Source organism: Coturnix japonica, chromosome 2, assembly GCF_054131305.1.
Source record: "Coturnix japonica strain WE chromosome 2, WE-NBRP24, whole genome shotgun sequence".
Lineage (NCBI taxonomy): Eukaryota > Metazoa > Chordata > Aves > Galliformes > Phasianidae > Coturnix > Coturnix japonica.
In genome coordinates, this window is record NC_140664.1 from 43,690,071 (window position 1) to 43,713,730 (window position 23,660).

General features: G+C 37.4%; 1 long non-coding RNA gene across 1 annotated transcript; it reads right to left on the reverse strand.

Annotated features, from left to right (window-relative positions):
• Positions 1–3,537: 3,537 nt before the first annotated feature.
• Positions 3,538–22,983, reverse strand: LOC146761792 (uncharacterized). Its single transcript, XR_014942611.1, has 2 exons — positions 21,822–22,983; positions 3,538–4,773 (listed from the first exon to the last, which is right to left on the reverse strand). It is a non-coding gene; the product is annotated as an uncharacterized LOC146761792 (long non-coding RNA).
• Between the last annotated feature and the right edge of the window lie 677 nt (positions 22,984–23,660).

Sequence of the window (23,660 nt, forward strand, 5' to 3'; positions counted from 1 at the left end):
AAGCTATGTGGTACAACAGTAATGAAGATCATCTTTTTTATTTAATAAATCTGCTAACAGTTCAAACTGTTTTCTGTCTTCCCAGGATCCTTGGAGAGGCCACACTTTCCTGACTGATTAGTCAATGACCATGGGCTCCTGTCTCTGCCAGACCCCTTAGACTGTGTTCACCAGCCCCTCTGAACTCATCTATGCCACCACGTCACAGTGCTGTCATCATTCCCCTCTCCTGGTGCCCTAGACAACATGCAAAGTCCAACCTTATACTGTTGCACATTTTTTCATTAAGATATACTAATTATTTTTTCTTCAAACATTTTGAAATATCTCCCTCAGTTGAGCTATTTCATTATTGTGACTGTAACACTTTGGCCTTTGTACTCAGAACTTGTCATTCTTCAAAATGGGGAAAAGACCTTATGTTCTCTGTTTGATGTTTGATTTTCTTGATGGTACATGTTGTTCCTCCCTTTTCACATCTGTCCTCACTGTCCTGTCTATTGCAATGTGATCTGAGATCTACAAACCATTTATCTCAATTAATCACTGTATGTATATCAACCATATTAAAATGCTGACTTTAAAGATGAGGAGTCTGTTGATACTAACTGTATGCTAATCCCACTGAGGTGTCTGATACAAGATTATTGCCTTTGGAGAAATTGCTTATTATTCTAAGAGATTTAACATTAAGCATAAGGTGACATTATTAGTAGCCTAAAAAGTATTCAAAGATATTTTGTTACAGACATACCAAGGAACAGCAATAGCAAAAATAAAGGAGTTAATGAAATCTGGTTTTGTTGGAGTATTTTCCTTACAAGTCATTTCAACCAGTAGTATTAGAACAGTTGATACCAATGATGTTTTTGGTAGCTGCATCATGTCTACTTGAAATAGACAGCCAAGGATGTGCTACAATCAAAAAGAGAAAATTTGATCTTTAAATTCTCATGGATGATATCATAAAGATGATACTTAACAAATATTGTTCTGTAATGGTTCTTGTGGAGATTAGGAAAGTTGTAAGATTAGGAAATTTAAGAAAAACAAATTATCTTTAGAAGTTCTAATTTCTGGTGGTGTTGGGAAAGAAATATCTGACAGAACTAGATATGCGTATTTTTTTGTCAATATGGATCTAAATAACATACCCAAATGGAGATAAGAATTTATCTTCATTATACAAAGCTAATCTTCCCAGCACATTTTACTTTCCAAAAATTTCATGCTATAATACAGGCAACTAACAGTTATTTCAGACATTGTTTTAATACATTTGTTCACTGGACTTCTCTACGCTTGACCTTGTGCATGTAATTTGCAGGTGCAATCCTAACCACTCAGAACTCAGTACGTGATAGTTCTAGTAACATATTTTCAATTAAATAATCAGCAGGCAAAGTACAAAAATAGTTTATTCAGCAGGCTTTAATTTTTCTGGCTGGCTGCCAGACTAGAGTCATATTCCCTCCTGTTTAGCCTTGAAATGACTACGTTTGGTACAGAGAATGGCCACAAGAATTATGAAAATAAATATAGAAGAATAATATATGTGCAAGAGTATTTAACAGTAATCCTTTACATAGAATACAGCAGCTATAATAAAAGCTTATGAAATTGCATACAATGTGGTAGAAGTGAGGACAGAATGGATGTTTACCGTGTCTCAAGTCATAACCTTAGAACCACATACCTGGAGAGCACTGAAGGAAATGCTCAAAAAGCAGCTCCAATTAAAAAAATAAATAAATAAATAAAAGCATGTTTTTCAATGCACTTTGCTATCATGTAATTGAACTAATCTCTGACAGGGATGTGGGTTGTCCATGCTCATCCACATTCAAATATCAACTTCATAGAAGAAAAATCTTTGAGGGACTATTAAAAATAAATATGTAATTTCTTTTTCAGGAAGTTCTCCAGTTTTCTTGGTGTTGAAGAAACATCCTGGGGGATGTAAATCTGGATTGCATAAACATCTTTTGGGTTAATCCATGTAGCTGTTGACAATGAGAAACGCCTCTGCTGCCCCGAAGACAATCAGAGTTTGTGTACATACATGAGGAGAAAACAAGCTTGCATGTATGATTATGCTTGGTCAACTTCTTGAGACAGTCAAGGCACCACATTCTCAGAGCCTGTCACTTCAAATGGAGAGTCTCATAAACCAGAGGTGAGCAATGGGCTTCCTGTGACTTGTTAAACAGAGCCTATGGGAAAAGACTCTGAGATATGGGTTAGTTTAGACCAGAAAAGAGAAGATAGATAGAAGGGAAACAAAGAGATCTTCTAGGATCTGAAAATGTTACCAGAAAAAGGTGGATAAACTCTATCTCCCTGTGCCTAGGTAAAACATGATAAAATTGACTTTTCATTTCAGCACCATAAGTGTATGCCACACGCCAGGAAACACTGCCCACCAGAAGTGTCATGGAACACAGGAATGGGCTCCACCAGACATATAAAATGCATTTCCCAACAGGTTCATAAACTGGTCTAGACAAATTTCTAAATACGGTATATAAATTCAAGGGAAGGGAGAGGTGGTCTTTTTCCTTGAGATCCCATTTTTGTTCTAAAGACATATTTTTAGGAATTCCTTGCTGTTCTGGCTTTCAGTGTTCGTATCTGAGTTTGGTGGAGATCTAAGACTCTACAACTCATAATATTTTCCATTGGCATTTTATATTCAATCAAATGAAGGCTTTGTAATTTATTCTGTTTTACTGATGTTTCAACACATTTATATCTCCTTAACAGAGGAAGCAGTTGTGTGTTTGTCCTGTTCTTGTCCTCCATATTCAGAAGAGAAAGAATAGTAGTCTGGATGGATGATCACTCTTCTCTATTACTCCTTTTTTTATTTTATTATTATACTCTTTTCAAGAGAGTCATATGGGCTGCTTTGCTAGTTAATGGAAGGAGAACAGCACCATTACAGCAAACCAGAATATTCTACCTATTTTACGTATTTAACTTGACCCTTACATCATAAACTGCTTATAAGCTGTCCGTTTCCACTAGAAACAGAGATCTTAAGGGACAAGCTTTGATTAGAAACTTTTATGTTACAAAAAATTACGTGAGGGAAAATTGTGAACCTACCATTAATCTCCTTTTTCACCAACTAGTGTAATGGTCAATATTGATGAATTCTGTAGAAAGGAACACTGCGTAACTAATGTAGAACTTGATCTGTATTTGACTGTCTCACTCTTTAGTGTAAGTGCTGATCTCAGATCAATTCCCATTTCTCACTTTTGAGAAAATTTCTGTAACTGTGCTGGAAATAGGTAAGCATTTGCTGCTCTTCCAGTGTCTTTCATTCTGATCTGTTTCCTGAAGGAAAGTACACCTGGGAGTCTGTGGATACACAGCAATTTCAATCACTATGCAAAACAGTCCATATCAGAGAACAATCTTTGCAAACTCAGCACAACTGTGTATAAGTTGAATTCGCTGGTAAAGCCATGGTCCTCCACATACATTTGAGTCAGAAGCACTCCAATGAAGACAGTAAATGAGCTGCCACTTATAATCCATAAATCAAAGATTTATTTGATTGTAACCTGCAGACAAGGCAGACAAATCATTTCTTTTCAGACAATGGAGAGAAAACCACTCTGTCTGTATTTGGCCCTCATAGCAACTCCTGCCAATCTTAAAGACCTATTAGAAAGCATACGTACTGTAATCTGAGTGTAATCTGATCCACCCTTCCTGCCAGATTTTGTTTCATTAACGGAATAAAATCTTCCAAGATAATAACAAGAATCATTCTGAATCACTTGACATAAGTAACAGATGTATATTCAAATAGCAGATAATATTCACCACAAGACTAACATTTTTTTTCATTTAGGTAAATATTCCAGATGTGATAGGACCAATTCCTGATTTTCCAAACAGCAATCAACCCTCTACTCAGGAAATATCAATTCAAAATGGAAAACTTACCTAGAATCAGAGAATCATAGAATTACTAAGGTTGGAAAAGAACTCCAAGATCACCAGTCCAGCTATCACCTATCACCCATTAAACTACATCTCTCCATACAACATCTAAATGTTTCTTGAACACCTCCAGGGACTGACTCCAACACCTCCCTGAGCAGCCTATTCCATCACCTGAACACTGTTTTGGAGAAGAAATTTTTTTTTTTTTATGTCCATCTGAATCACCCCTGGCACAAGTTGAGGCCATTCCTTTTAGTATTACTGGTAGTTACATGGGAGAAGAGGCTGACCCCCAGCTCACCACGACTCCCCTTCAGTTAGGTGTAGAGATGGATAAAGACTTCCTCCTCTTCTCCTGACTAAACAATGCCAGGTTCCCTCAGCTGCTCCTCGTAAGATTTGTGCTCCAAACCTCTCACAGCTTTGTTGCCCTCCTCTGAACACACTCTGGAGCCTTAGTGTCTTTCTTACAGTGAGGGGCCCAGAACTGAATATGGTAATCAAGGTGAAGTCTCATCAATTCTGACTTCAGAGGAATGGTCACTTCTCTATTCCTGCTGGCAACACTGTTTCTGATAACAAGTCAGGATAACATTGACCTTTTTGGCCACATGGGCACACTGCTGGCTCATGTTCAGCTGAGCATTGACCAACACTCTAAGGTTCATTTCTTCTGTGCAGTCTTCCAGTCACTCTGCCCCAAGCCTGTAACATTCCTGGGGCTGTTGTGGCCAAGTGCAGGACCTGGCACATGGTCATGTTGAACTTCATCCAACTGGCTTCCACCCAGCTATCCAGCTTGTCCAGATCCTCCTGTAGGAATATACATTACATAGCCATGGATGCAGGAAAAAAAAATCTTTCTTCAAATACAGAAACATTGCTTGCAAACTAAAAGACATGGCTACACGCTCCAATGTATCAGGACAATGGACAGCAGATATAGGAAGGAACTATTTGTGTAAGAAATACAAATTGACTGAGTCTGAAAATGAAGTTTCTCAAAATCAGACTGATTTTGATTTTAGTACAGCCTTATAAAGTATAATTGCAAAATCAGTGGGGCTGATAAGATTTAAAACATGTCAAATGAAGCTAGGTATATGGGAAAAAAATGATCTTCTAGAGCCATGTATTGGAGAGTGAACTAGATGAAATAAGTGTTCAGTGCTAATCTTCACCCACAAAACAAACGAGGTACCTTTTTGCATAGAGTAACTGTGCACTGCGTTGACTACCTAAGATACATGTTATCAGTATTTTGCTTTAAGATTACTTTTCACTACTTTATGACACTTTTTTAAAACATCTTCAAGTAATATTAATAAAATATGCAGAAAGTGCTGCCTGTAAAAGGGAGACAGAACAAAATGAAAGGGAAAGGATATTTAAGGGGACTATCTATTGAAGAGATTTAAAGATGTCTGTAGAAATAATTACAAAAGAGATACACTTATTCTGGATGAATTTTTGGAAATGATACTTTCACATACTTCTGTTCATAAAGGACCTACCAGGGGAAAAAAACTTTATATGCAGACAAAAATGTATTTTCAGAGAGTATCTTTGATAGCTGTGAGATATTTGCATCAGCAGTGCCAAGGACTACATCTGAACCTGTTTCCCAGGGAGACAGGATGTTTTCCAAGAAGAATATCACTACACCTTGAAATAGCAATAGGCTCCCCTCGCAGAGTAAGAGAGAACAGCCAAGAACAGCTTGACCTTTATGGGGGCTGTTAGGTGCTAGGGCTTTATTTATTTACTTGCTTGTTTGCTCTTAGTTGTGTAACTCAGAGCATGGCCCCTCATTTGCAGGAGTTGGTACAGCACCCAGATCACGGATATGTAACATCTGTTTGCTTTAAGACTTCAGTTGTAAACTCCAGCAAACACTTCTCTTCTGATAACAAAAGTGTTTGGATTTGCAGCTCTTCTTTAAGGGAACCAAACCTCTCTGGCTGAAAGCAGGCAGAGAAAGTACCAAGTGCTGGTTTGTATTATTTCTGAGGTTTCTCCTTCTGTGGGGTACTCATAATGTCAGGGACCCCACAAAAGCAGGTAGTACTTGTGGCAAGATGAATGGAGCAGAGTGAAATGTGATTTCTTTACCCACTCTTGGCAAAATTCATCTCTGAAACTCCGAGGAGTTCTAACTGGATGTAAGTGAATTCATTGTGTTCTCTCTTGTGCCTATGTATCAAACACAGGGACAAGAATGTTCTGAAATGTAAAAACAATATACAGAAAGCTGTATCCCCTGTAAAATGTTTAAATATAAAATGGGCAAGATTAAGGCTGTGAATTACACCAGCGTCTTCAGCCTCATTCCTCCTTAGCAAGTCCTAAGATATAGGGCTGAGAACAAAAAAATGAGAGGGTGCAGGAATTTAAATTATATATGTGTGTGGATTTAAAAGGAAACAGGCTCTGGAGCAAGCAGTGAATGGAGGATAGCACTCAGTCACTCTGTTCCAGTACAAAATGTGCTCAGTTCTTCCCTGAAAGAAATTTTTCTGACCTGGTTTATAAAATCCCAGGGCAGAAGGTTCAGCATCTTCTGCAGGAAGCCTGCCTCAAGGTTACGCTTCCTTAACAGATAAAAATCTTTTCCTAGTCTGTAACTCACTTCACATTTGAAACTACTACCCAGAGGCAGTAAGTGAAGCTGGATTCAGTGACACAGTCAGAGCTCTTCCATGGACAGGTTTAGAGATGTGACACATCTCAAATGGGAGAATTACTCAGAGTGAGAGCAAAGTGAATTGACTTCTTCTTGTCCTGTTTCTTGTATGTACCCCCAAACTCTATATTTCCTTCTTGAAATGTGTAAGAATCCTTTAAAGAAAATGAAAGTCACTATGCAGGGTCATGCCATAGCTCCCCAGCATCAGTAGCACATATGCTAGGAAGACTATAAAACCAAGACAAGTACATACTGACATTTTCCCCAAGGTATTATTTCATTTTCTGCAAATCTGTATTTTAGTGAACAGGGATTTGAACTTGTGTATTTTTTAGTCACTCATGTATTTTTCTTCCATTACTTTGTCTAACAGCTTTCAGATGCCGTACAGTCCTGGCCTCCACAAAATCATTGTGACAATAATTTCATGATTTTACTGCCCAGTGAGTGAATAATTATCTCCATTTTTGTTCTGACTGTGCTACTTGCTTCATTTTTCTCTCCTTCTCTTTCCTACAGAAAAGCAGTAGTTACAAGTGGTTGGAGGAAGAACTGTCAGACTTGAAATGAGGTGGGTCTTGTCAGATTCCCTATCCTGAGCTATCCAATATACATTTCTGATTTTATGCCTCTCACTCATATCAAAATACACATTGGCCAGAAGTTATTTCTAATATGGTAAGATATAACTTTGGGATGCGTGACTTGGCAGTTTGCAATCTTTATCCAAAAAATTAGAACAACAGTGGTATCTACCTCCTTGATGGCTGTTTTAAGTCAAATAGGAAAGGCAAGACTGCATCTGAAGTCCTCGAGACTTTGGACTAAGCCTTTTAAGTCTATTAATTATAGCATTGCTACAGTTTGTGCCCATAGTTTAAAGGAGCTGGCCTTTGAAGCTGGACTTACAAACCTGAAAAGAGAAACATAGCACTATTTGTCAAGCTGCTGTGATTGGACACAACTTTGACTGATTTCATTTACATTGACTCAGAGGGGATCTCAGGAAATGCTGTTTGTACATGGCAACGTGCTTCGTTGCCTAGGAGGTCAACAGGATGTACCTAAGGACAAAGTAATGTTTTTTTCCTACCCAACTATTAGGGCAAGGTAGAAAACTGCTAGTACATCTGAATTCAACACTGACTCCATTACTGAAGAAGTTCAGCCAGATACCCAGATATTTTGCTCTTGCCTATGGCAGCAGCTAAGTGATAGCAAACATCCTTTTGTTTTTTGTGGTTTTTTTTTCCTCAAAAGATGAAACCAGTGTGTTTAGCAAAAACAATGATAATTGTGTGCTTTATATTTGTAGAATAAACTGAGATTTTTGCATTCTTTTTTGGCTAGAAATTCACTGGAAGCTTGAATTTGTGAGTAATTTAAAAATCAAAATTGCATCTCCTTTATTGTAAATCTTTCCCTTGTTATACTTTATGACCCCATTCAGAATTAAGCTTGTTATGTGCAAGAAATAAAATAAAACATAATAAAATCATGTAATACTCAAAAGCTTTACTATAACATAGTTATATATCGCTCATAATTCCCTTGTAATATTCTATACACATAAAAAATTCACAGGACTAATTTTATGGTTTTGAATTCTTAGTGAAATACATAACTATTCTGGGATTTATTGCTATCTATCATTAAACAATGCTCTCATACTAAATAACGCCTTTCTGAAGCAGTATAGACAGATGCCTTTCCACTGTTTTTGTTCAGTTACAAGCAAGACCTTAGCCTTTCTTTGTGGAGACATTTTTCCAATTTAGGCTTTTCAAAATCAAAGATATACCATCAAATAAGTTTAAGTGTATCAGTATTCTTGTAGGACATAAGAAAAACAAAACAAAACAAAACAAAAAAACAAAAAACACAAACCATTATCTTGACTACTGAAGCGTTTCTAAAAATACATCACATAAATTCCAAATTTGAAGGGAATTAAGCACTTAATTTTGGGAATCCAGCTCTGAGTCAGTGCTTTGTGAAAGTCATTGCTGAATACTTTCTGCAAACTGAGGTTGTTCTCAGGTTGTGCACTCAGATCATTTGCTCCTTATTGGCTCTGAGAGCTCGTTTAAATCACAAGAAGCTAAGGGAACATCATACAACTACTACATATTATCAGAGAAATAACTACAGGATTTTCACAATTTCCAGACATATCTGAGACTAGCATGAAAGTGGCCTTTTGCTACTGCAGACAACATGACCACAAATTCATCAGTGGAAGAATTTTGTTCATTAGCTGACTCTTCTTTTCCTAAAATCAGTAAGTATGGATACATACATTACCAAACATGTATAACGACTAGACTAAATTCCCATTTACTTCCACATTTAATTTTGCATCTAGTTTACTGAAGTTGTACTTTTCTGTAAGGAAAATTCCACTGCTTAAAACATGGCATTTAATATCGGTGTTTGCTGTTGGGATAACAGTAGGATACAGAATCAGTGCTTCAAAATATCATCAAGGATATTTCTGAAAGACTTTTCTGAAAATGTCTTTCAATTTTTTTCAATAAAAAAATGTCTTTCTTCCCACTGCCATTGACACCAACCAATCTAACAGGAAATAATTTGGACCACAGCAGACAGAAAAAAATTCAGAACAGTCCAGGCTGAATATAGAGAGCAGGAAAAGCTGAAAATATATCTGATGTCTAAATGTTGTCTGGAGAATTTTTATTCTGATGGAATGTATATCCATGGGATGCACATTTTCATTACAAATGAGAGATGTTAGATTGCTGGGCTTGAAGTATCAATGGATTGTTATTCCTACTGATGCCCTGGTCATTTAATAAAATGAGCATTTTGGTGATCATTAAGCCTAGCACTCCTGAGAATCTTCCTGACAATTCAAAGTTATTAAAAAATGCAAATATTGGGCCTCTTAACACCATGTTTTGAGAAACTAGAGAAACTTAGTTCAGAGAAACTGCCAAATCCAGTGGCATCCCTCACTTTAACTGCAGAAAACACGACAGACTAGAGCATTCTCAAAGGGAATATTTTAAATAACCACTGTGCAGAGGAGGAGGTGGAAGCACACACTCTGTAAAACTTCTAATTGCAAATATGGAGAATATCTCATGTACCCACAATGGGCAATCCCATTCGCTAAAAATTGTCACCCACTTACAATATATTTTGATTGCAAAGCCTAGCAGACTGTCTATTTCAGGGAAACATGAAGGTGTTCTACAGGAGAAGCAAAGGAATAAGAGTTGTCCTCTTACAAATTTACATTAGGATAACCACTGTTTCTTGTTTAAGGTTTCTCTGGTGCAGGAGAAAGCTGTAAGTTTTGCTGTAAATGTATATTACTACTAATGTTAATTTGCAAGGGAAGAGAATAATGAAAATGATTTAAAACAGCATACTTTTCTACCCCTTCCTCAAAAAACAAGAGGAAGGAAGGAAGGAAGGAAGGAAGGAAGGAAGGAAGGAAGGAAGGAAGGAAGGAAGGAAGGAAGGAAGGAAGGAAGGAAGGAAGGAAGGAAGGAAGGAAGGAAGGAAGGAAGGAAGGAAGGAAGGAAGGAAGGAAGGAAGGAAGGAAGGAAGGAAGGAAGGAAGGAAGGAAGGAAGGAAGGAAGGAAGGAAGGAAGGAAGGAAGGAAGGAAGGAAGGAAGGAAGGAAGGAAGGAAGGAAGGAAGGAAGGAAGGAAGGAAGGAAGGAAGGAAGGAAGGAAGGAAGGAAGGAAGGAAGGAAGGAAGGAAGGAAGGAAGGAAGGAAGGAAGGAAGGAAGGAAGGAAGGAAGGAAGGAAGGAAGGAAGGAAGGAAGGAAGGAAGGAAGGAAGGAAGGAAGGAAGGAAGGAAGGAAGGAAGGAAGGAAGGAAGGAAGGAAGGAGGCATCACAGGTTTTGTTATCTCTTTCCCTCAAACCTCAGAATCCTGGCTTTTCTGGGGGCACAGCTGGCCTCAGAGTGGATTAGGTGGACAATGCATTCTGTTCCCAGGAACTCATTCTCATACAGAGTGATAGGTCTGTGCACAATAACACCAGTGCTTTTGAATGCGTGTTGTAATTCTGTCTTCTCCACATGGTATTTATGGAGCCTCTAGCACAATAAGTGCAAATTTCATGTAAGGAACAGACTACCACAGGTGAGGAAGCTGGTTTTCTGCACCGAAATGTTCTGCATTCTTCCTAAGTACCGTGATTCCCTGGGCACACATAAATCAGGGGTGTTCCTCTCCCTGTTGGGCCCAGAGTGACAAGGGGAGGATTTGTATATACTCCAGTGCTCCCAGAGCATGTGCGCCTGTGTGTGTGTGTTCAGGGTGGTTTCCTCTGCTGTCCCTTGAGACAGAACCATTCTGCCAGCAGCGTGTTATGACATCTGTTTTTACAAACTCAATAATGTTCAGCATGCTGAGAAGCCGGGGCAGTTTTGATGGATGAACCCACTACAACAGCATGATAACATTCTGCGAGCATGCACAGGGGATTAAGCAAGACACCAGCCCACTTTGGCGAGGTCAGGCTGTGCTCAGAATCTGAAAGGATGTAATATTAATGTCTATCTAATTGGTGAATTTGTCAATGCAGTGTTGCCATTAAACTGCCAGCCATCTGGACCCTGAGGTTTATGTGATCACAGCTGATTGTCAAAACAATGGCATTTCACTGACCTTAAGAAATTTAATTAAAATGTTGTATTGCTTTCCATGCAGCATAGGTACACAAACTGTTAGCGAAGAGTGAGGTGACTGCAAGGGCTGCTTCTTCCATTTTCCAAATCTACAGTGTAAAATCATTTTTGCATACAGACATATTCCTCATATATTTAAAATAACATGTGCAACTGCACTAACACTTTAAACAGATCATGTTTCCTTGCAACGTGTTGTAATGATTTGTCAACAACAGCAACAACCAGAGGAGACTTTTCCAGAAAACATTACTTTGCAATTCCATTCATTTCTTCCTGACTTAATAGCTTAATTTAGTACATTCATTGTTAAATTTACAGATCAGAAGCTATTGTACATTCCTTTGTTTTGAAAGTAACCGTTTCCAAAAGTAAAAGTTATTCTGAATACTAATGCTACTAGAAATACTAATATAGATTTGATTCATCCCCAGTTAACTGGCAACTAGTTAATTAATGACTAGTTGGGCTAGTCAAGGTGGCGCAGTCTCAGAATAACCCCTCTGCCCTCAAGATGCACTGGGAGTAGGGTGAGGAGGTAGCACTTGCTATCCCATTATTTTGTCCTGTTTCTGGCTTCTAGCACAACCTTTTCAGCAGTCCCTAGATGGAGGAAAAGTTGAAAGAGAAAAAGCTGCTGAAGATCTGTCATAACTTCCATCACTGAGCCCAGAGTAGCCCCACTATTCAGTATAGCATCTTTAGCAATGAAAGAAAAAAGCAATAGATGATACAGCAAAGGTCTACTCCTCTTCTGGGTGCAATGGGAGAGGTCTATCAGTAAGACATCCTTGAAGATCTGAAACTAGTGATTTTGTCTTGCCACCTCTGAGGATGTGTGTATTAGGTAGGCCAAGCTCCATGCAGGTCAGAGAATTTCAATCTGCTGTTATTTAAACCAGTATTTTAGAGGCCAGGGTATGTGCTGGGAGAAAAACAGCTCTCATTTTCCAATTGCATGCCCCTAGGGACACAGAAATGTGGGACATAAAGGATTTCTTGGAACACTGAGGTTCTTTCTCCATATTACACACTCCTTTTCATAAATGTGTCAAATGCCATCTTAAAACAAGTTAGTGTTTCTGCTAGCCAGATTGAGAGGTTGTTCCAGGACTTCATTGTTCTCACGGCTATGAACTCTTTTTTTAATTTCCATCTTAAATTTATTCATGGCCAGCTCATACCCATTTGTACTTGTGCCAACATTGCCTTTTAGCTTAAGCAGCTCTTCCCTAGTGTTTGCCCTTCCCATGAATTTACAGAAAGCAATCACATTCTCACTCAGTTTTTGTTTTGCTGGAATGAAATCCAGTTTTTCTAATCTCTAATAAAATGCACTCGCTGTTCCCCCAAACATTATTATTCCTTGTCTGCTCCTCTTGCACCACAAATTCCCCATTTTTGAATGGTGGTAACCAAAGACTTGAGCAGTATTCCAGATTATGCCTGTCAGATCCCCTAACGAATGATGATGACACTGCCCTTCTTCTCACAAGCTGTATTAGCACATTCTCCATTTTGTGTAAAGCGCATTAATGGATATAAGAGCTGCTTCTAAATCTCTGTTATGTCCTATCTCCGTGCTATTTTTTGTCTCTTCCCTTCTTACACAACATGTCTTCACTAACAATTTTTCACACAACATCAGCTCTTTTACTGAAGTTCAGGTAAATAAAATATATTATGTGCTATATGTCTAGAAGGTAACTTTTTTACTAAAAGAAAGAGTTTGGTTTAATTTAGAATTACAATACATTTTTGTTAATCTTTTGATGCCATTTATTCCTTCATTTCTCCTCACTCTCTTCTAAAGTTCTTTATTTCAAAGTGTGTTTGAAAGCCCTATATGATGTTGAAAGTCAGAGTGGCAGACTCAGTGTCTCAGATCTTGTTCAATTTGGTGGGTTTTTCTGAATAAAAATAAAAATATATTGCATTATTTGGAATTCATTTCCTTCACATTGCTCTCCAGTCTTTCAGAAGGCTTGTGGGATATCCTTTTTGGACTTACAGAATGCAATGAGTTTATATCAACAGGAAATGATTATCTTATATAAGAAATAATATGTTCCATTACTTCATCAATTTCTATTGTGCCAAGATGAGGTTAAAAATAAGTGTAAGCAAGGAGTTTCTAAATTAAGAATAACGTAGACTGCATCAAGATTGAGTAAAACAGCTCTTCAGAATATGTATGTAATACAAAGTGATGTAAAATGTGTCATAAATGTAACCTGCATTAATGTGTTGTTGTCACTGCAGTGTGTAAGAAGAGAGCTGCTTTCAAATTCTCAGTGGACACAGACTGCATAATGCACTTATTATTCTCCCACTGGTGAATAAAGCACAAACTTCAGCATCTGGTGACCACGTTTGTTTCACCAAGAGGTCAACTGTTAGCAACAGAAGTCTGAAAACGGAATCTCACATCTTGCATTTACTGCCATATTAGCAAAATACATCTACATGAATCTACTGCAGGTACTAGAAAGTATTGTTCTTCAAACTATTCAAACAAAATTTCTGCCTGAACAGCCATTAACCATATCATTCTTGTTTGTTGTTATTAGATATTCTGCTAATCGCAGAGGACCGGCGCTGTTTCAGACCAGTAGATCAGTCCCGCATATTTGTAATGTGTCACTGATAGAGCGTGACAAAGTAATTTGAAATCAGACACTGATTAAAATGCCTGATCACATACTGAGGATATTGTTAGTTAGAACAAAGTTTTCTCTGCCACGAATCCTTCCACAAAACTGACTACCTTGAAGGTTGTAGTACTTTTTTTTTATCCCAACCCGTAAAAATGAACTGCAGACACATTTCTCATCTGTGAATTAATTAGCCTGTGGAAACCAGTCTATGACTGCTAGAACATGCTATTTAACAGCCTTTGGGGAATTGGATCCTTTTTCAAATTCACATCAGCTCCTTTATTAATGTGAAGTCTGGGGGGCAGGAGGGGGGTTTGATAAAGGTCAGAGCTGCTCATTAGAAACCTAAATGGAATGTGGTAACAGAGTTGATTCTTAAGGGATCGTAGCTTCCGAAAGTAGAAACAAATATAAACGTACATCTACATGGTAGATATCTACATGGTAGTGAAAAAGAGGGCAGTTGCTCAGGGTTATGAGTTTATGTAAACCCCAAGAGAGTATTTATCGAAACAATTTGGAACAGAACTTTCAGTAATACCTGACTGCTTCATACTGCGAGTGAGCTTTGCCCCAAAAATGATTTAATGAACCAAAATAAAGTTTTCATTTCCCTCTCAGCCCCACAAGAAAGAGGGTTCGGACTGGGTGCCTGAGTCAGAAAGAATAGATGGGAAGATGTATTTCTATTCTCTCAATGTCAGAAGCAGGAAGCTGTTCACTCCAAAACTTAAGTGCAAAGCAAGAATATGTTTGTAGTCTGCTGGGAGAGGGCTAAGACATGTAAACACTGAAAACATTGAATTTGTTAAACTCTGAACTGTTGCGGCCCTATGGGAAAGGCAAGTGACAGCTGCCAATATCTTTAGTGTTCAAAGAAATGGATATTTGTCTGTACTAAGTCAGTAGCCCATGAGGACCCAAGGCTAAGTTGCACTGTTTGATTTCTGTCTTTTGATCAAGTTATGACTATTGGGTCTCTAATAAGAGCTTGAGATGCACAGTGGAGACTGGACACCTGGATTTGGAGTTTGAAGTCTGCTCAGGAAAACTTAGTGTCTTTTTTGACTCTAGGCCCAATCTTCTGCTGTTAAATACTATTTTGTTGCTTACATTAGTTTATCTGTTGTGAAGAACAATTTTTAAGCCAAGACCCTTAAATGTGAACAAATATTGAAGTGTTCCAGAAATAGAAGATGAATGCAGAAAACTAAGGGATTTTCAAATTCATAGTAGGCCAAACACCTACTCATGTGTATAGATCATACTTGGAGGACTGACATGGGTGAATGCAGCAGAATCACTCTTCAAGGAAGATACATTCACATGCATGTGAACTGTGAGGAGTCCATTTTGCAGTGCTGATTCTAGCTCTATATGCTAACCCTTCAATGTCTTCAATGTCTACCCCCTCTAATTTGTATCACTATTTGACAGCTTGGTGACAGCTCATTAAGGAAAAAAAAAAACAAAACATATGTGACCAAAGCACTCAGTGCAAGAGATATGCACTCTAATTATGAACTATATTGAAATCTGAACCAGATGTGGAACTGCAGGTCTGAAACCAGCTCAATTAACATGTTTATTAACATATACTAATGTGTATTTAAATTATTAATTAGTATAAAACATAATAGTTGCAACAGCTACTGTGGGAGCCTTTGTTATCATAAGGAGCAAGTAGGAGGAAACACAGCAGGCTTTTGAATTTACTGTTTTCTGTTAAGGTGCATTTTGTTCAGCTTTGAAATGTGTCAGCTCTGTAGTTCAGCCATTTAGGGGCAGAAGTGTCCATTCAGTGTCTTCACATTCAGTTTCGATACAGAAAATGAATGTGACTCATTACACCTTTGCAACAACAAAGGCAGAGCTTTGATAAGCACTGTAACATTCTACCACTTTTGGTTCTTTGGATATTACTTCTTTTACAGTTCATTTATATTTCTGGTTTAAGATTGGCAATTTTTTTCATTAATCTCCATTTTTGAAAAGGCTTATTGAATAAGGGTATCTCAGGATATCCTGGTTTAATGGAGAGAGTGCAATTTAGACGTGTAGATTTGAAACTTCACTGAAGCATTTCTGCATCTTTGCTTTGAAGGACTTTTTCTCTGAATTTCTTTGCAGTATCTGGTAACTGGGAATCCAGGCAGCTCTTTATGCAGAGAAAAATTCTTTTCTTTCTTGCTCCTACACATTCTTTTTGAACTCTCAACACACACAGAAATGTAAAAGCAATCCTTCTGGCTAGGAGAGATTCAGTGTATCCAGGAAAACATAGGCACATAGCATAGACCCCTTTTGAAATATTTTTAACTTGAGTTGTGTAAAGAGAAGCTGATTGAATGTTTATATCCTTTCCAGATGATGTCTCTATGCCATGGATATGGCAGTTACAATGGTTAAGCTGCAGGTAGCCTTTGCCAGCCCTGTACCCAACAGAGAAAAGTGTGCATGGGACTGAGCTAATTCATAGCCTGTGCAGAACATGAGGTGGATCTCCCTCTCAAGCTTTCTGTAGAGTTTCTGTAATGGGCTGAACATGTGTTTTTTAAAGTCTTTTTTTTTTTTTTTTTTTTAATTAGTGACTCAAATACTTGGAAGAAATCACAAGGAAACAGAATTTTTTCCTTACATAAGCTTAGAGGAAATAGATCTCTGAGCATAATGGTGCTTCATCTGAAGATACAGAATGAGGCCTTTAGGGAAGTAGAAGTGGGGAAATCAAATTTTATGAAACAAGCAGTGTAATACAATATGGCAATAAAAGAACAGTTTTCACTCTAAAGTTCATGAGAGAGATAACCTGAATAAGGTAACTCAGGGGACCTCAGTTTAAGTAAGATGCCATAAGGAGAACCTCCTCACAATAAAGTATTTTAACAAAGCAGCTAATTTGTCTGCGAATGGATTATTAGTTTACTAAATGGAAGATATTAAGTTTGAAACTTAATGTTCATGTACTATGCACCTCAATCCTTCAATCAATTTACTAGCTCTAGAGCATCATTTTCTTCTACTTTGTAGAATGATTATAAATGTTCTCATTTTGAGTTCTACAGGTAAATGCACCCTATAAAAGCATGGTTTTGTTGCTTCCTTTGTTGATTTATATGGAGCACCTAACATAACAGAAATTCACAAGAAGATTATTGCTACAGCAATTGCATTTACATGAACAGCCTATAGATTTGACAGGGTGAAGAACTTTTGTACTTTACTGCTGACACTTCAAGTTTGACTCCTTTCTCTCTAGATCTGTCCCTGACAGTCAGCTGGCAATGAGTACTGATGTGTTGTTTCCCAGCAACACATGCTCGAGTGGCCTTCAAGTTCTCTGAAGCTGCTGTATCACTCAGGGAAAAAAAAAATAAAGAAAGAATAACGAGCCTTGGGTACCCCCATTTGTAGAAACACTCATGGCATTTCTCAGTTGTAGGAAGACTTTCACTCTGGGGTCCTTTGAAAACATTTCAAAGCCATCAATTTATGGATTACTCAGTTTTCTACAGCCAGTAGAATTTTTTCAGAGACTCTTCGTAAGCTTTACAGCTATCAAGCTAAAAGTTCAACACCTCATTCATATTTTATTCCAGGATTGCCTGAGCTTCTGCTATGTTTTTGGTAAGACTTCTATTTCCTCTGTTTTCCATCTGGTTGCAGATTCTTCCATGTCTTTGCAGTATAAGCACAACCATGTTGTCCAGAAGATTATGTTTAACTGTCTCTACCATTCACATGATGCAAATGCAAGCTCAGAAACATATCTAACATTACATACAATGTGTTGTTAGGCTATGTAAAGAGAAGGCCGCATCAGGGATGTGATAAACAAATAAAAACAAGTATCATTCAGTAGAAAAAATAATCTGGTAAAATACATGTTTCTACTCAGTATGGGGAACCTCTGCCAACAGATTTTGGCCACTACTAGTAAATCTTTTAAGCAGAGCTCTTCGTAATTTTACTTCATACAATGCAATAGCAGCCTCACTGTTGCTACCCAATAACATTCTGGGACTCTGACAATATTACATAAAAAATTTAACAGCACCCTTTGGATGTGCTGTAACCATACTTTTATCCAAATTGGTCTTTTAAGCACCAGACATTTCAGAAATCTGTCTTAATCACCGAAGCGAGATGAGTGCCTTTTATTAATTTTATTAATTCCCTACCTTGCAACTGTGTTTCTACTTTTTAACATGTTTTTATCCATTTCACTATGATATCTTAATGGCCTGTTCCATCTATTTTGAATCTCAGCTTTCTAAACTTTGTTTTAGAATTTCTTACACACAGTGAGTCCCCAAGATGAGAAAATCTGAACAGTTTCCTCTCCTGTAAACAGATATATCAAGATGAGAAGTGCTGGTGTGTAGTGGAACTCCTCTAAGATTTTCAAGATTCACTTGATGCAGTGATTTTTCTTCTCAGCACCATAACGTGGCAGTCCTTTTAGGCTGTGATTAACACTTACTAGGTGATGTCATAGCCCTATATGCTTGTTCTTTCATTTCTTTTTCATATCCATAGAATTTTATAAATGGACTGATTCACAGAAACAATATTATGACAATATTGCAAAATACAAATCTTTGCATTCACAAGCAGTGTAACGTGTGTGCTCATATGCTGTTTTAATAAGGAACAGAGGAAAAGTGAACTAATTCAATGTGCTAAAGGAAAATTAATTTCCCCAGAAACACCAAATTAGAATCTTGAAATCTTCCCTGTATAAAATATCTGTTAAGTCTGGGAGAAAAGGTGAGTTCCTGAGTTCCCAAAGACTTTGTCTTCATATCCTTAGTACAAAGTGTTGCTGTCAAGAAGGTGTTTGAATTTTCATCGTCTGCTGCAAAGCATACTCAAAATGCACCATCCTTCCTGAACAGTACCTTCTAGCCATACTGATCATGGTTGTAATGAGCTTTATCTCTTTGGAGCTCACTGTTCCAAGATTATTTTCTTTCTATTTGTTGTTGTTGGTTATTTTTTTGTTTGGGATTTTCTTTTCAATGTTCAATAGCATTCACCTAAATCACAGACTATTTCTTTTTTCTATCAGTAACGTTAAATGAAAGCACTCTGTTTGGATTTTATCTAGGGACAAAAAAATAAAGTTAAAAGGCACGGTCTCTGCAGAGATCTTAACAAGTAAGCTGGAGCACAGAGCGAAGGTGGAGTTGTTCACAAAACCAGCATCATCTCTTTGAAATTTTCATGGCCAGGAGCTGCGTTCCAGACCATTTTATTGACAGCAGGGTTGCTTTCACATTTCAGTGTGTTCAGAAGTTCAATCAAGAATAGTTTTTGAAATTTTAATTGAAACTGAAAATAGAAAGGAGCCCAACTGCCCTCTGTTGATCACAGCAAAGGGAAGAATAAAAGAGAAAAACTGACACTATGAAACAAAAACAAGTGCTTCAGGGATTTTCACTGTGTGTCTTGCTGTATTTGCTGCTAAGTAATTCTTCTCAGCAATCTGCTGATATGGTCTAAAGGGGAACTTTAAACTGAATGTTCTCACTATTTCTTGGGTTTTCCCTTCGCTTTCAGATTGCATATATTTATTCAGTAAATAATTCTGAAATAAATAAATTCTGGAGGTGAGGTTGCTCATGTTACCAGGATATACAGCAGATTGGTGGAGCCGGGAAGGCTGACAACTTTGACTGTCAAAGCTAAATCCCTTGGAGTCATAAAGCACTGCCAAGCTTCAGGGGCCTAGGTGAAAGCAAATGCCACTTTATGACTGTAGCCAGTCTTTGAGCTCTTAAAAGACAGTCTTATATATCATTAGACTTTACATGTTAGCTTTTGCTTTGCAAAGTGGCCTCGAATCTGGTGTTACCCAGTTACCAAGATTAACAGATCTCTTTACTGCCTTCCACAAAGGCAACAGGGTACCATGACATCAAAAAAGGCTTGCCACAAGCCCACAGTTTTATGTGAAGAGACCATTAAGAACTATTCATACAGAGAATAAAAACTTATTTGCTTCCCCTGAAAGGTTCAATATATCACTGTGATAGATGTGGTATTTCTGGCTCCCATAAACATATTACTAAGAAATGTCAATAACAAATCATTCAAAAGGATGAGTCTTGACTGTAACAGAATTTGTTAATTGAATGTTGTGATTAAGAACATACAAAGGTTAGTAAGAAATGTGTTAGAATATCTTGTATAATAGATAAGTACTGATTGACAACAGTAAGTTATAAATTTGGTTTAAATGTAAGCACATTCACTAATGGAAATGAGCACCTTATTTCAGATAAATGCTAATTTTAAATACAACACAGTCATCTCATTTCTCTTGTCCCATCTGGTGCCAATAGCAAAATATAAATTATGAATGGCATTTTTCCCTCTTATTCACTGCTTTGTAAACCCAGCAGAAGTTTCTCTGAAGACCTTTGTGCTTTTGCTGGCAAGGATCCTTGCACACAACAAATTATTGCACTTCTCTTTCTACCATGTGAGTGAAGAAAAGCAGGATAAGAGCAAAACTTCTACAATTCCTTTAAAAAAATATATAACAAAAAAAAAAAAAAAAAAAAAAAGCAGGGTGTGGAATTGCTCTTTTAAACATAAACTGTGATCAGATGATGGGTTGATGGTTGGACTAGATGATCTCAGGTGTCTTTCCAGCTGTAATGATTCTATGATTCTATGAGTGTGACTTGTCTTTCACATCACTGTCACCACTGCTGCAACACACCATCACTGTGCTCAAACCCACTGTTCGGTCTCCAGAAACGTTCAGCAAGCATCAGTGAATGTCAGTAATTTTTTTCTGAATGAAGATCTCAGTGGCATATCTTTTCTCCATATGTACTTCCATGTCAGATGCCATTCTATCAGTCTGCCTACCTGCTGTCATCTGTCACAAGGCAACAACATCTAATGGGATATTGGTGGGAAGGTTCAACCTCTACTGCCATAACACTGTCTACCTCTGATGTTGTGGGCCAACACCATAAAATAGGATTTCTGTTTTGAAGTACCATAGTTCAAAGTGTTCTGTACTACACAGTGAGAAGTAAGAGGCCAGTTCTGAAATTTCTTAGATTTCCTGACATTCACAGGGCACAGTGCCTGCAGCCTCATCCCCATGTCTACAGATACGAGGCAGCAGCAGCCTAGCTAAACCATGCTCAATCAAAAGAGAGGGCACTTGACTGGGGGAGATAAGCTGCCTAAATGGTTGTTTCATCCCTTTCCCAATTACATTATTTGGAATTAAGTAGTATTTTTAGAGATATCACAGTTTCTTTGAGATGTTGTAACTGAATATAAACCATGTCAGGTGAACTGCACTCCCATTAGAACTACCTGCTTTAGGTCTGCCTTAAACAATCTGCACTGCCTGAGGTGGGCTAGCTACAAGTTAGGTCTATTTCTGTCCAGCTCCCAACCTTGTCAACTATAACTTCTGACTATCTTCACAACATGCATACTGGGCATATGGGACATAACAGAATCTTTGGGATTATTTTTAACCATTGGGTATTCTTCCAAATTGTTTAGCTGAAAAAAGAAAAACAAAAAAGTAACAACAACAAAAAAAAAAATCTTTAGAAGTGATCTGTTTAGAGAATACAACTGCTTAGTGTTCACACAAATGGTCTGGTGCATAAAAGAATTTTCTCAATTGCCAAGCTGCATTCATTTCCACTAATAGACAAATACTCAATACAGAGCATTTTGCATACAGCCTAACATATATCAGAAAATCAAGAGGACTGTAGAGCACCAGTGAGGTTGGTCAGTGCACTATGTTGGTTGTCACATGATGAAAAAAAACTAATATATCTTCCTTCCAGCATTTCATCTTACCAGGTCAACAAGTTGCCTTTACCAGAAGAGCAGCTGGGAAGTTTCTCATTCCACGATTTTAAATTACAGCGACTTTTCTATCTCTTTGATTATTTTCACTGTGTGGGATCAATCTCTGACTCTGCCTTCCATGCTGATGTGAGGTGTGCTGAAACAGTTTTCAGTCCTTTCATGAAATCTGTTTGAGAAGAATGACAGCTGTAAACTGACAGACTAATTTTGCTGCAAATGAAAAACATGTCATTCAATATGTTTCTACAGTCAATAGCAGAAGATTTTCTACCATCACTTATATTCCCTTTTTAATTAACATATGTACAGTGTCATCAAAGTGAAGTGAATGTTTGTCTGTCAGTGCAGCATCCAAGTTTTGGGTGCTGCGTGGCTGCCTCATTGCTTATCCCTAAAATAAACAAAGATTTATTCTATATGAGAGTTTTATTTAACTGAGTTTTCCAATTCTTAGCAAAAGCCAGAGGTGAAAGTAGTGATGAATAGCCTCTGAGGTAATACGGGAAGCTTCCAAACTGACCATCATGGAGAAAGAAACACGGAGCCCACTTCAAACCTCTTCAGGACCAGAAGACAATTTCTAGCATCTTCCCTTTACTGAGAATCAAGCCAGTGAACTGCAAGCTCATCTCCAGGTGTGTAAATGCAAACTAAGGCAAGGCAGTGTACATTTTTTTGAAACATTTTCAATGTTTGTTGAATATGTACCATTTCAATAATGTGTTTTCTGATTTGAACCCAAGGGGAAGTACTGAATTCTTTCTACATTTTTTATTTTTTTAAAGCCACAAATTCCCTTCCCGGGAATAAGATTAGACAGCTCAACCAAGAATATCTATAAGTGTTTCAATGTCTTTATAATTTATTAAGATAAAAATCCTCAGGTGAATTACTTCTTGAAAGATATTCTATGCTGCATTTATAACAATTTGTTTTACTTGTCTGGATTGTGTTGATTCCATGAAATGTCACTGATGGTGAATTTCTGAAACTAGGCAGCACTGGAAATGGCTGGATGAAGGACAAGTTCCAGTAAGCTCAATACGTACACTCTGCAGAGTACATGCAAGACATGTAGTTCAGGATAACTTAAAGAAAAAAAAAAAAATCCTTCCGAGTCTGGTTTAGAACATACAATGAGATAACTATCATCATTTCAATTTCTAACCATTATTATGTTAATTTAAGGCAAATATTTTATTTCAAGTAAAATAGATCAGAAACACTACCTCCACTGGATGCATTTTCAGTATTCGATCTTGAATTTGTTCAAGGCAGAATTTAAATAAGAAGAATGAATTTTCATGCTTTTCATGCTTTTCATGCTGTATTTCTCTTTGACAAATACTGAGGATAAAACTCAGGAATATAAGGCTAAGTCACCATTTTAACTCACTCTGAAGAGAGAAAAGGAATCTTGTTTTAGTTATGGCAGTTTCCGATACAATGATTCATGAGAGACACTGGATCGAAGCAATTTAATTTGGGAGAGCATTATCTAAAAACATTATTATCAGTATTTTCATTTTTTTTCCCTTATTCTCTGTGTGCATAATCTACGCATCACATTTATCTGCTGAATGTATGTTTTCTTTTCCATATTAGCCCCTTATCCCAAATGATTATTACATTGCTTTGTGTTTCTGAGTGTTAGTCATGTGAAATGGCAGTAAAATAATTTTGCCTTTGCTGTCAAAGGAAATGAAACCAAAAAGAAAATTACTTTTCCAAGCTGTAAAATTGTATTACTATTGACATGAAGAAAGCTAAAGCAATAACTCCTGATGATGTGCTAATAAATAATATATATGTTTCTATATATATTGT